Genomic DNA, 15772 nt, shown 5'->3' on the forward strand with positions numbered 1-15772 from the left:
TTCAATGGATTTTGAGCAGTTGAAAATAGCAATTTTTTTACACATAACAGATGAAAAACAATGGACAAAACATGATGTTCACCACAACTACTTCGGGAATCATAGGTTCCTGGTTGAAAGCCCAGTACTGTTTACCTCGCGTGTTTGTTCACTCACGGGAAACCAGGAAAAACTTGGCTGCAGAAATCACAGAAGTCATGAAATTAAAGTAGCTAGTGAAATTTACAAGTAGAGATTTGTCAGTATTTGTGACCGCTATGCTCACTTTGCATATTGTGTTGTGATGATGATATGCGCTGAAAACTGAATTGCAGCTCAGTGACAGAAATTTTACAATCAAACTACATTTTCCTGACACCTTTTCACAAAATTTTAAAAAATGAACGATTCAACTTTTTTTATTTCTTTTCCCCCAATTTTAATACACCATATCAACTTTGCACAGTATAATTATAAATATATATGTATATTTTTTTAATAAAAAAACATAAAAACTGGCAGTATGTAAATGGTCCCTGTTACAATGAAGTAGGTCATTAGCAAAAATATTTTATAACAAAAGATAAAAGTATATTTTTTTTTTGAAAAATAATATTAAATTGCACTGTGGAAATAAATATAACTCCATGTTTCATAAGATTTTTTAAGGCATGACAATTTTACAGAAAATTCTCCAAACTCACTCAAGAGATCTTTATCAATGAATCATCAAAGACAGACATAAAGACCATACCATAAGCTCAGTTGCTCTTTGGTCATACGAGTTATAAACAATGTCAATCAAGTACATGTGACTAATAGAAGAGTGGATCTACAAAAATACATATATGTTCAAATGGGATATCTGGTTACCATCCACATATATAAGGTGACCTTTATATAACAGTGAATGGTATAGCAATCATGACAGTAAACTCAACATTTGTCCATTAAGAGCAATAATGCCATAACCAATCATTCAAACTATCAACATCTAACATCTAACTGAGAACATGTGATTGCCAGATTCACATTAATTTTTTTTAACACATTAACCCTTGGAGGTTTTTGTAGTTTTTGCCTTAAAGTCAAGTAGGAAACACATTTTGAAAGCTATTTCTGAATACATCCTAATTAACTTCCAGTTGACCTTCCAATAATATAATGCCAAATGTGTGTTAGAAACATTGTTTTTCATTGGCTATTTGGTTCGCGCATGAGCAGAATGGTAAAAGATGGAGTTCATTTTTTTTGTTGTTTGTTTTTGCTTAACGGACCAATTATTTTCGTATCAAGACCATTCTTTATTCCAAATGCCCATCTTATCCTACCTTTTGCAAAGGTTCATCTGTCTGTTTGCAGTTCATACCAGTCTGCCTTAGACCTAAGACCAAAAAGTCTAAAACCCTGACGCAATATCGGATTCCAACCATGGGCGAATTTTGCATGTAAAAAAATCAGGTCCAAAAAATTAGGTTTTTCCCTCTGCATTTTGTAGTGCAACTAGAAATTCCAGATTATTTGGTATCATTGTAGAGCTACATCTGTCTATCTTTCTATAATACCACCCATTTAGTGTATCATACATAAACTTGATGCTATGGAGCTCGGCAGTAGGCTACGGCTACTACCTCCTCCCATGTAACTCGTCACCTGGGGTTAATGTGTTAAAAAAAATTCACCAAAACTCAACACAAGAAAATCACATATTTTCAACTCTTACCTCTTCCTCTTCACTAAATCTCTCCAACGTTCTGAAAATTCAAATGGAAAGTGGAATTTAGACTTTACATTTTCAGTTCTAGAATAGACCCTGAATATTACATCATTGGGGTGTTGTTTTTGTTGTTGCTGCTTTTTCGTTCCTGATTAAGTTAGATGAGAGCATACAAATAACATGGGAATTACCTAATTGTAATAGGTCTGCTTACTGGCTTCCAACAGAACTGCATCATCCTATAAACAACTAGAGCTAAAATCTCTATATCAACCAAACAAAGATTTTATGACAAATTCTGATAGCTTTCATTAAGTGACTTCCAGACAAGTAAACATACTGACATGTCAAGTCAAAATCCAACATTAATTGAGTATGGATTTTTCCATGTAATACAAGTTTCTACAATTTCACCAAATGCACTCATATGTAAAAGCCACCGCATATAATTCTGAATTCACTGTCCTGAGGATTCATTCAATAATGTGAACCTGGATGGACTAATATATCATGAAATATGGTATAAAGATTGACAAGTCATTTCTCCCTCCATTTGAGAACTGAAAGCTCAGAACTGTATGCAAGACATCTCTCTGATTTGTAAATGTTGTATTATTTACATTCAGCATCACAAACAACATTATTCAGACTAGAATGCATTCTGGAATGGATATAGTGTGTTGTGGGGAGAAATCAGTTTTCCACTCACAAGACAATTTTGCTAAATGTTTGGTAAACACTGGTGACAGGGATGGTTTTGCAGACAAAGAGAGATTCCAAAACTCTTAATGCAGCAGAAATAGACAATGACAACATTTCCATGCATTGCCATGCAAGATGGATATTAGTGAACCATAGATTTGTTTGACATAACTGAGATAGAATAAAAAGACCAAAGGCTCAAAGGAGGGAGATGGCATATGTAGGTGAAGCATCAGCAGGACGAAACCCCTAGTGGGGACCGAGGGAACAAAATGGTTTCCATGTCATAATTTCAACTACCTATATGTAAAAGAAAAAAAACAAAAACAACTTGGAAACATCAGGAGCAGGTAGCATACAGTACTGATACTTTGTGTACCTGACACATCTTTCATATGAAACATACAACTAGAAAACAAAATATTCATGAAATTTGGAGAATAATTTCAGACCAACAGACAACTGCTGAACTTAAACATAAAAATTTGAAAATCGTCCACATTTTAATATTTAAAAAAAGGAACAACTCTAACGACTTGATACAAAACCATGAAAGCAAACAAAACCTATACAGAGGAACAAAGAAGTAATGAAATTCCACAAAGTGACAAGAGTGATGATAATACAGTAGAACCTGTCTTGAAAAACCACCTCTTCTGCCAAGTGATGATCTCTCATAACAGGTAATAACACTATATATATCAATAAATCCATGCATGGAGATCCTGGTCTCACAAAACAGGTGGTCTCTCATAGCAGGTGTCTCAAGACAGGTTTTACTTTACACAATATCGTGTGATTTCAGCCAAGATTTGTCAGAGTTAAAATCAAATAATTATCAAGTTCTCCAAATTTATATAAAAGAAAATGAATAAAATGACATTAACGATCCAAGATTCATATTTTTGCCCTTTTGTAAGCCCTTCTTAGGCAAGGTCAAAGTTGTCTGGTATTGGTTTTTATTTTGTTTTTCAGGGTATCTGGAATGGAAGTTTTATTATGAAAAATCCCACCCCTTTCCCAAGTAAAAGTATTGACTGAGAGAATGGAAAATCAGAAAGTTCCTGAGATAACTCAAAAGGACCATGATTGATTTAACTTGCAGTACAAATTACTTGAACTCCAGCATAATGAAACTAGTCAAACATGGTAAAACTTTGCCCTGTGCTGCCAAATTCTAGTGCAACATTAAGAACAGTTGGTGGCAAGTTTTATCAATAGTTCTATAAAACCGACCAGTGAACAGACATGGGATTGTTGTTGTTACTAGCTAGTGCTAAAATTAATGTAGACAATAATATACATATATACATACATGCACATACATACACAGACAAACACAAACACATTACAAATCTTCAATAACAGAACCCAAGCAGTACGACATGGGGATTTTGAGTATAGGTAATTAAGGTAATTATATGCATACACAGTTTTACTTACACAGAGCACAAATCAGTCTGCTGGTAAATGTCTGTGACATTATCTGCCACTAACATCAATGAAAACCTAAAACACCATAAATCTGTAGATGAGATCCATCAGACAGAATACTAGTGTTGTAATTAAATTAGGATTGAATCTTCTACACACTACATTACCCTTGAATCTTGAAAAGGTCCAGAGGTTGCGTAAATTTTATAACAGAACACTAATGAATACTGATTGCTTCCCCTGGGCAGAAATTACAATCAATTACCTCCCCTTGGCATCCCCAAATAGAATAAGAATGTTATGGGAGGTACATAATAAGATCAACATGACTTGTGAAGACACCAGATACTTCTTCAAACTACATGTACTAACGGACTGGTATTAATTACCGTATTCAAGGCAATACTTCCACATACCTCAATAAATCTATGCCCCACTTTTTATCCCTGGTATATCATTGTCAACATATGACAACTATACTCCCTGGATTATCATTGTCAATCTATGACAATTAGACTACTGGGGTAGAGAGTATCTGGACTGAAGTAACCCTTGCCCAATCAAAGCCAATACTCTTACGTTCCGTTTACAGGCCACCTAGTTCCACAGATGATTGGATTGATAGATTTGAGGTGCACATTCAAAAAGCATTACAAAAGAAAGATTTAGAAACTATCATATTAGGTGATTTTAACAATGACTACATGAAAACTCCACCATTAACATGGATAAGTAACTTTAAAACTTACAACATTACTCAATTAATTAACATTCCAACTAGAGTAATAGATAAAAGTGCTACTATCATTGATCATGTCTATACTAATAAACCTGAAGACATAAGTAAAATTAACATGCCAGTGTACGCACTGAGTGACCACTACCCAGTCTGTATAACTAGATATGTTCCAAAATCATCTAAAAATGGTCAACACATTGAAATACAATACAGGGACTTTAGACAGTGTGATGAGGAAATGTTCTTAAATGATTTAGTTTGCAAACCCTTCCAATCAGTCTGCAATATAACTGATGTCAACATGCCTTAGACAAATGGTATCAGATGTTCCATGCAGCCTTAGACAAGCATGCCCCAATTAAAACAAAAAGGGTTAAACACCAAATTACACTCAAGTGGATTATCCAAGAGATCAATGAGGCTAGGCACCTAAGAGATAATTTCCACAAGAAAAAAATACATGAAAAGCTATAGAAAGTGGAGGAATAAAACTAAGCACCTGATAGATAAGCCAAAAGAGAACTAATATAAACAGGCTATTGATGAAAGTAAGAGTACCAAGACATTGTGGAAGCATCTAAAAGAGCTGAACCCACCCAAGAACAGTTGTTTCCCCCCTAGACTTAAGCAAAATAAGAATATAGCAACATCAGTACAAGACACTGTGTAAATTTTCACCAATTTCTTTATAAGCAACTCCAGTAACAGTCTTCAGAACCAGACAAACAACCCAATAGAACTTGATTATCTTCTGTCATTTATAAGAGCTAAAATTCCTGATAATTATTTTTCAATAGCTAATGTTAGTGAAGCCAATGTTTTTGATATGCTAATTAAGGTGAATATTAATAAATCCTCTGGATTGGATGGTATTGGTCCACGAATTCTTAAAATTGCTGCACTAGTAATAACCAAGTCATCAACGCATATCATAAACTTCAGTATAATGATTGGTAATTTTCCAGAAACACTGAACTGTGCAAAGGTTACACCTATCTTTAAGAAAGGAGAAAAGGAGGATCCAGGGAATTACAGACCAGTATCAATTCTACCTGTACAGTAAAACCTGTCTTGGGGGACCTCTGCTATGAGAGACCACCTGTTTTGAGAGACCAGGATCTCCATCCATGGATTAATTAATTATATAGTGTTATTACCTGTTATGAGACCACCTGTCTTGAGAGACCAATATTTTCTGGCAGAAGAGGTGGTCTTTCAAGACAGGTTCTCTACTGTATTGTCAAAATTATTTGAAAAGCATGTAGCAATTCAGGTCTATACATTTTTTGAAACATACTCTCTATTTCATAAAGCACAATCAGGATTTAGAAAGTACCACTCGTGCCAAACAGAACTTACCAAATTAATTTATCTTTGGATGAAGGAAAGAGATAATGGACATATAACTGTGATTGTTTTCCTTGACTTCAAGAAAGCCTTTGATCTTGTTGATCATGAAATTCTGCTGCAAAACACTGAACTGTTACAGGTTTGACAATCCATCTTTAAACTGGTTTAAGATCATACCTAAACCAAAGGTCTCAACAAGTTAGCATTGGCAATATAAGCTCTCAAACTCACACTATTCATTCAGGGGTCCCTCAAGGCTCAGTTTTAGGCCCTCTCCTCTTCGTTATCTATATCAATGATCTACCATTAAATAATGAATCCACAAATACAGACTTGTTTGCAGACGATGTAACCTTGTATACATCTAGTTCTGATACTTAAGTTATCCAAATGAGATTACTCTCAGACCTTATTAGAGTCCAAAACTGGGCACAACAAAATAGGATGGTAATTAATGAAGGTAAAATAAAAAATGTATGATTCTGGGAACATCACAAAAGCTACACAAGTCAGGAAACCCAGAACTATCTCTTGCAATAAATAATCATCCATTAGAAAATGTCAAACATGAAAAGCTTGTAGGTGTGACCATAGATAATAATTTATTATGGAATGACCATATTGATAAGCTTAGTAAAACATTGTCATCCAAAATCACCCTACTCAGCAGAATCAAGAAATATTTACCTATGGAAACTTGCAATCTATACTACAAGTTATATATTCTTCCAACAATGGATTATTGTTCAAATGTATGGGGAAACTGCTAAATCTGAGCTTGACAGGATTTATAAACTATTGATCATCTTGCAAAAGCATAGTTTACAGAACTCAAATGGTTCACAATTTATGACAATAGATTTTCACAAGGCAGTTCTTTTATATAAATGTCTACATGGAATTGCAGAGAATCTTCAGGACTTATTCAGGCCTTTTTCAACACAATGCCAGTTGAGATCAATATCACATGGAAACCTTCAAGCACCAAAACCAAGAACAGAGCAATTTAAAAAGAGCTTCCAATACTCTGGTACAGTTCTGTGGAACAAGCTTCCACTACATGTAAAATCTGCTGAAAATTTTAGGGTATTTAAGAAGAGATATCATGAGCATGTATGTGTTTCTAATAAATAATGGAATTTAGTATTGTAATACTAAACATGTTGAAATAAACTGTAATTATTGCTACCTTCATATAATGTGCATTGCTATATTCTCCTTAAGTGGGCCTCTCAAGGGAGAATATTCCTCGACTAATGAGTCACCCTCTATAAATAAAGCATTAGTAGTAGTAGTACAGTAAAACCTGTCTTGAGAGACCTCTGCTATGAGAGACCACCTGTTTTGAGAGACCAGGATCGATATGCATGGACTAATTGATTATATAGTGTTACTACCTGTTATGAAAGACCACCTGTCTTAAAAGACCAATATTTTTTGGCAGAGGAGGTGGTCTTTCAAGACAGGTTCTACTTTACTCCCTGGTATATCATTGTCAATCTATGACAGTTACAATCCCTGGTATCTCATTGTCAATCTATGACAATTATACTCCCTGCATTATCGTTGTCAATCTATGACAATTATACTCCCTGGTATATCATTGTCAATCTATGACAGTTATACTCTATGACAATTATACTTAACAATTATACTCCCTGCATTATCACTGTCAATCTATGACAATTATACTCCTTGGTATATCATTTCATCCTAGTTATCCAATGTAAACCTAATTTCTATTTATGACACCTTCCATTGACAACTTTTATTTAAAATCCACAAGCAAGACATTGCACTCCAACTAAAAATGCTATGCTATTTAAGCAAGTAAGAAACTGCTGAGTTACAAAATGAAACATTACAATTTTGCAGAAGCAAATGTAAATAACTAGTTTATCTATTCATTTCAAAGTATATAAAGGGGGCTATGGAGAATAAGGCATAATGTTGGTTATGCTGTTCATGATTGCATTCCTCGAAATAAATCCAAGCTTTTTGAAAACTGACTAATATTTATTTCTCCTCAAGAACAACCAAAGATATAGTGCATTTCTATGCAAACTGGTCTGATATAGAGAGTAATTTAACTTGTACAAAACAGAGGTAATCAATGTTTACAATGACTTGTATGTACATAAAACAGGGGGTAATCAACGTTTACAATGACTTGTATTCTCTATAATAAACTACAAACAGTTTACTGACTGATTTAGTTTTCACACCAATTTTCACATGTACAATCTTTACATTGCTTTAAAAAGTTGATGCATGAAATGTTTTTAATCATATTTTTTTGCTAGATAAAATGTCAAATAATCTTCATTAATTCCTCCACAACAGCTATATCAGTTTTATTATAACTATGTGCCTTAACAGTTTTCTATTACTTTTTCCTTCTAAATAAATTTTACTGAGGTTAGCTATTGATTTCACCACCCATTCTTATAATTAAAATGAATGCACAATGAAATAGACAATCAGATTAGCTCTTGATTTTCATATCCCATTCTTGTAACTGAAATGAATGCACAATGAAACAGACAAACAGGTAGTTGCACATAAGTTAGTAAGTAAAAGATTAGTCATAAAAATAAACAAATGAACAAATAAACAATAAATAAAAGTACTAAAAGATATACAAATAGGAGAATTGTAAAATATATGAATTTACACACAATAAGATACTAAATGGCCAAAACATCTCACACAAAAATGGACATAAGAATTTTACTGAAGCCAGGAATGGAAATACAGTAAAACATGTCCTAATGGTCACCTGACCACAATAGCTTTCTAATCCCCCCCACCAAGCAAGTTTACTTTACAAATGTCATGTTATCAACAGTTGCCTGTCTTCCAGCAATGAAGTGTATCAGCAGTGACCATTAAAAGCATTCAAATTAGACTTCTTTTGTTTGATGGTATTATGTAAAGGTATATTACTTCAATCAATAGCCGCAAGAAGCTTCTTTTCGTGCCCTTATTATCAAAAGTCTCTTACAAATGCTGACTGTCTTCTGATCATGGTGAGTTTGAGCAACTGCTTCATCCATCAATTGTTTTATGTGAGAACACCTGTTTTTTTGGCCTAATTACACCTGCTGGCCTAACAAAAAGTCAGTCCTGTGTTTCCCATTAATACGTAAAGTTTGGATGCAAACTCTGTGTGTGTGTCTGTGTGTGTGTCTGTGTGTGTGTGTGTGTGTGTGTGTGTGTGTGTGTGTGACTTGGATTTTTAATGTAGCTTTAAAAAAAAATCAGTCACATCGCTATGATGTCTGCAGCGTGGCAGCTTATAGTGATGTCCAGCACTGGGACATCATGCTGCATACATGTAGCATTATGTCCCACCTAGTCATATTATCCTGAAACCAGGCCAACCTCTTAATGCTCAGAGCCCAACAAGGCAGCTGTGAGTACCATTTTTATAAGTCATTGGTGACTTGGCCGGGGTTTGAACCTGCTAAAAATGTATCAAAACTTAAATACATGTGACAAATAATAGCAGAATCAGTGATGATGTAATGTACATGAGGGATCTGAGTAAGAATATAGTAATCCTGCGTGGAACTTTTTATTTTATTATGTTTGTTTTTGTCAAGCAGCTACAACATGTATCTTGATAGCATACTACTGCTAATAATAATACATGTAAAGTAATAATATTGATACTACTGCTACTTACTAATAATGCTAATGCTATCTGGTGCATAATACATGCATTTGTAATGAACCAAGTTTGAAAGCTAACCTGCCTTCTGAGGTCACCTGTCTACAAAGGCCACTGGCCTTTTCCCCCAAGGATGGCTGCTGTAAAATGGCTTGACTGTACAAGATGTAAATTACTGTAATGAACGGGTTATATTTTATGGGTTTTATTTTTACTGTTTTTATTAGAATGAACAAGTACCTTAGCCCATAAATTACTAATTTCCCTAAATGAAAGGACTTAAAGACCATAAAATAAGTCTTTTTTTTCTTTCTCTGCTAAATCTCATTTATATTTTATATTGGAATGTTATTTTGTACACAATGATATGACCAGAGCAACAAAGTTTAGTGTAAGCATCACACTCCAATTTTGTTGTTTGTCCAGAAGCAATATGAGGGTGCACACCAGGTTTTGTGGGTAAATGACGTCAAATTCTGTTTTTAGCAACAAGGTGAATTCCTAACCTGCCCTATTCTCTCTCATTCATATGTATAAATACACAGTATAATAGTCCAAGGCAACCTATCACAATATGCAATGTCAGTTAACAGTTTTAAAAAAAAACATGTTTATTATCGCTTCCTATTGCACTGGTACAGCAAAAAAAGGGCCTTATGTGCAAGTTAAGATGTGCATACCATGCATGAGTCCGGAGCTAAAAAAAATACTTCTGAAAGTGGAACAGATACATGAAGCATTACAATAAGCTCAACAGAGGGTATGCTGGCATACCTCTATGCTACTTTCATGTTCTGTGACTGAAATTTCTTAATTTGTTGTATTAGGGAAACAATACGCTACCTGTTGTTACTCACATATGCTCAAGAAATGGACCTCAACAAGTCCAACATATCCTGACTTCTGCAGTTATAAAAATAGGCACAATGAACTTTGCCAGAGTAGATCATACCAACTTTTGAATGAGCAATAAATGAATCATATGAAGATATTTTTTTAAAAAAGTATCAGCTAGTTTTTATCTAATTTATATCTATGTCCAGGAAGTGAAAATGACCAAACAGAGCTAGCAGTCTTTTGAGAGGTGTACATCTGAAGAGTCCTGCCTCCTCACTCATTTGTATACTTCAGAATTATATACAGGCCTGTTCAGTGTAGGGGGGTGGGGAGATACTTAGGGTCCCACCATCAACTCAGATATCAGAAAAAGAAAAATATTTTAACAATAAATTTTCAAATGTTACCTTGCAGGTGTCTAAATAATGGTAGATTACTACAGGCTTGATATACAAAACTGTAAAAAGATGTTTATATACGAGAAAATAAACTAGTAGTGGGACCCATGGGGCATAATTTATGTATTGCCAACACTTGCGGTTTATATATTATATAGTAAGACAATGTTACTGTTCAAATGGCAGCTTATTTAATATGTAGGATCCTTCATTCAGATATTTCTTTTTAAGGGTAAAAATACAAACACGAGTAAACAAACTTATAAATCTCACACATTCAAAATTCAACTGTGATATGTAACATATTTACTTATGTCTTCTGATTCTTTTTGTAGATACAAGAAGAGGCTATTGTGTATAGAGCAACCCCTGTTTGTGATGCTGGGACACAAACTACCTAATATGGCAGTGATGTGGTTGCCAATAAAAATATAAAGGAAACAATGATCCCATAGATTTTATTTTGATATTCTATCTAAAAGTAAAATGATTCATGAATATTTCAGGATGGCATGTTATTTACTAATCATAAACATTTCTACATTGTCATCAGTTTTAAAACTTCTTGTGTGTACAAGTGTATTATCACTAAAAGAATATACAACTTTATTATTTTGAAATGATACATGTATATTAACTCTTCAAAATGTTCTAAAGGCTGTAAAATAAAAGCATTGTTTTGTATTTCCTTATACATGCTATATTTATCAGCCGCTGTCATTGTTTGTCCTCCATTTTCACTTTTGTGTATCATGCAATATGCATAACACATTTACATGATGCATCGCCGATCTCTGCTATACTCCATAGCCCACATTACACCCACCAATCATACACCAAATTAAAGGGAATTAAAAGTTCTTTTAACAATACCTAAGATAAACAAAGTCTATTTTAAATAGCCAAGATAACCAGCAAGAAAAATCCAGTAAATTCTTTTATTTTAAAAATAAAACCCTGTGCAAAGTATGAAACTGAAAAGCAGAATCAATAGTATGTACATTCTCCCTTGATAACTTGCATGGATCCCATATTTGTTCTCAATTAATTCCATAAGAGTTGGCCTCTATTTGCTGAATGTGAGGAAAGTTGAGATAAAATCTGGTAAATGAAACTTAAATCACTGTATTGTTGAAAACAGCAGTTAGTACCCAGAAATCTGAATGTAAATCATGAAATTTGCAATTATTAATAAAAGTCATACATTTTGTTAAATTTTCTTTGCAAATAAAAATTCATAGCATGTAATAAATAACAATATTGGACAAAATTTTGATCCATGAAAATATCTGTAATGTCAAACAGTGGCAGCACTTTAAGAAATAAATATCACTGTCATGTGAATTTCATGTTTTTGTTCCATCTCTGAATTCAGTTTCATTGTAATCACCATAAAAGCAATACATCCTCTAGTATTCCAATGTGAAAAGTGTCAATCCACCATCACATCTATGTCTGTGAGCATTTCTCTGAGAACATAATTAAGTGCCAATTAAGATTTGATCTTCGATTTGCAGAAGTGTTTGTTTTATCATTACAACCAACTAAAAGTAGACCTGGTTTGTATTATGATGCTAATGTCTTTTGCATCAAATCAAATTAAGGAGGTGGAATTTTAAAAAGTCACAAGACATAAAAATCATAACCCACATAAGAGCTAGCATTCGCGGTAGTGTGTCAGGTCAACTCATTTCAACTAACAGAACACTGTCATAAATATTACAGTATGTACAATAATTAAGGTATCTAGCATAATCAGCAGTTTATCTTATTAATTCATAAAGGTAATCAATGACTGCAAGAGAAGCAAGCCAAAGGAGTACACAGTTCATATCACAGATATGGTTCATTATAGAGAAGCAAGCTAAATAGTTTGTATTGCAGAACCACTCATTTGTCTGCAAAAATTTCACTACAGCAATAAAATCACAGCATCAATATTTTATTAATATAATTAAATTTTGTTGGCTGTTGTTTCACAAATTAAATGTCCATAGTTCTGAAGAAAGGAAATTTTGTTTTGTTATGAATTGACAATAACACCTGAATATATCCACATTCATATGCAGTGACATAATTACATGGGCCCCAAATGGCCAAGTGGTCTAAAGCGCTCACCGTTATGGGTCACTGCTGTCTCACCTCTGTCTACGTGGGTTTGAGTCTTGGGCTCAATGCGGGTACATAAGAAAGCTTGCCAGTAGCTTCTTGTGGGTTGGTGGCTCTTTCTGGGGTTTTCCCAGGTTCTTCCTCCACTATTTATACTGGCCACCATGTATAGCCTATCTTCTGCTGAAAAACTGCATTAAACCCTACAACAACAACAACATAATTACATAATATTTGCACAGGAACATCTGTTGAAACCTCTTGCAGTTTTGTTTTTCACAATCTTTTGGATGTTGATTATCTTGAAAATGAATATAATTTATACAGTAAAACAAGTAACTTCACTTTAAAAAAACACATTTCATAAACAATTACTGTATTCCCAGCATCATCATAAAACAAGTTTTAACCCTTTAACAACCTCCCCCCCCAACACACACAATGTTTTCTTTATTAAAATCCAGCCAGGACAGCAATCCCCTTCTTAACTTTTCAGCAGTCCCTCAGTAACTTGTGCCCTTGCTTATACTGTGGTCATTGTTTCTGAATCCCACTGTGTTCAAGTTACTGATGTAAGTGTATAAGTTATTGATGTAAGTGTATAAAGTATGCAAAAAACTTGAGCTAAACACAAAATGATAACCAACAATGAACAACTATGACCTGCTAATGCTGACCAGACTCCCACTGTCCTGAAAAAGACATTACTATTATCAGCACCTATGTACCCACCATGACTAACCCTGACAAGATAAAAGATAACATTTTATGAAGATCTGGAGTGGCTTATTACAGAATTATCAATGACAGAAAAGCTCACCATCTTTGCTGAATTCAATGGCAGGTGCGGAGATGTGGAGCACTGACTTGCACCAAGAAAGCCTTACTTAAACCCAACTAATACAATAAATGGCCAAACCTACATTACAATAGGCAAGTTCACCTACTACAGCAGTACACAGTTATATGCAGTCCATATTGATGCCGAAACCAATGCCAGAACTTGCAAAGCAAGTGTAGCCTTTGGCAGGCTACAAGCAAATATGTAGAAGCACAGAGGCATCAGTCTTCAATCAAACTGAAGGTCTCAAAGCCATTGTGATGTCGCCCCTGCTGTTTGAATATGAAACCTGGACAGCATAGAGACACGATGCCAAGAAGCTGAGCCATTTTCACACGGGATACTTGAGGAAATGGATGAGGTTAAGATGGCAGGCAAGGTCCCAGTCACCGAGGTTCTCAGATGGGAAAAATTCTTAGCATCAAGATGAAATCACATGGGCAAGCCATGTCACCAGGATGTCAGAAGAAACACTTCAAAGACTTCCTCAAATCATTCTTTAAACATTTCAACACTAACTCTGGGTCTTGAGAAGACCTCACACAGAACTGCTCCACCTGGCACAGACACATGCATACCGAACTACCAACTTTGAACTGAACAGAAAGAGTGCAGAAACATGAGCAAGGTCAATCTCTACTGATCAACAACCCCATGTGTATCGGCACTGACATCACTGATGTAATATTTTTTGTTACTCTTGGGAAGACGGTGCTAATAAGCTTACACTTTTTACCAACCCCCAAAATCATACATTTTCAGTCATTTCACTAAAGTGTGACAGTTTATAGTGATGGCTAGCACTGGGACATCATGCTGCAGACACGCAGCATCATGTCCCACCCAGACACATTATCCTGACACCAGGTCTACCAGTCCTAACATTAACTTCTCAATTCTGAGCATCATGTGAGGCAGCTGCTAGTACCATTTTTATAAGTCTTTGGCATGACTCAGCCAGGGTCTGAACTAGCGACCTTCCGCATCTGAGGCAGACGCTCTAACCACTAGGCCATAAGAACAGTCACATGTCAATTGCAAAATTAACTAAGATAACACTGATCCTGTCCATAAATTGTCAAGTTAGCTATGACAACATCACTGAGTAAATTTAGATATATAAAAATTTTTTTAAGTCATTTATGATATAAAAAATAAATTAGTGTGTGTGTGATTAGGATTTTTAACGTAGCTTTAACAATTTTTCAGTCATATTGCTATGATGTCTACAGTGTGGCAGTTTATAGTGATATCTAGCACTGGGGCATCATGCCGCAGACATGTAGCATGATGTCCCACCCAGTCACATTATCTTGACACCAGGCCAACCAGTTCTAAGACTAACCTCTTAATGCTGAGCGCCAAGCGAGACAGCTGTTAGTACCATTTTTGTAAGTCTTTGGTATGACTCGGCTGGGGATCGAACCCACAACCTACCACTTCCAAGGTAGATGCTCTAACCATTAGACCACCGAAGCGGTAAAAATAAATGAAGCAGCTCTGTAAACAAAAGAATGTAACAGAGTGACAAGGTGAGCAGATCTATGATCATGGCACACTGGATCTCATTTGCAGCTTTTAATAACAGTAACACAATAAAGAATACTAACCTTTACAATGACTAAAGAATTAACTCATTCAGAAAATGTGAAATACTTATTAACAGAAAAAGAAAAAGACCTCATTCAACCAGGTATTTTAATTCCACAAATGAATGATTTAGTACCTGGCGTGCTTCTGTGAAAGCCAGGTAGGAAAATCTTTCATTATGATTTCATTATTGACTGTCACAGAAATGTGTGCAAACATTGCAGTTGTATAGCATTCTAAGGTAAAAACAGCATGTGTCCTGATGTCACATCTTGTCCATAGTGTTTTAGTTCTGTTGGATGACTCCGAGTGTTAAGTTTGAATTTACCTGGTATAATGATTTACAGTACATACCTGCTTATAAATTTGAGTCCAACTTCAAAGTGCACAGACCCTGATCTAA

At 34.8% G+C, this 15772-nt stretch overlaps 1 protein-coding gene across 9 annotated transcripts in view; it reads right to left on the reverse strand.

The window, feature by feature from the left end:
- LOC149806581 (choline transporter-like protein 1) overlaps window positions 1-15772 on the reverse strand; it is a 209556-nt gene that overhangs the window by 158327 nt on the left and 35457 nt on the right. For 6 of the 9 annotated variants that reach the window (XM_089954968.1, XM_089954995.1, XM_089954985.1 and 3 more), the window contains one exon: window positions 1703-1733. The exons of the other annotated variants lie outside the window; for them this stretch is intronic. The gene's annotated coding sequence lies outside the window, so the exon portion shown is untranslated. The remainder of the gene's footprint in view (window positions 1-1702; window positions 1734-15772) is intronic. 9 annotated transcript variants of the gene reach the window in all.

The sequence above is a fragment of the Sinohyriopsis cumingii genome, chromosome 1 (assembly GCF_028554795.1).
Source record: "Sinohyriopsis cumingii isolate HCF-2022 chromosome 1, ASM2855479v2, whole genome shotgun sequence".
Classification (NCBI taxonomy): Eukaryota; Metazoa; Mollusca; class Bivalvia; order Unionida; family Unionidae; genus Sinohyriopsis; species Sinohyriopsis cumingii.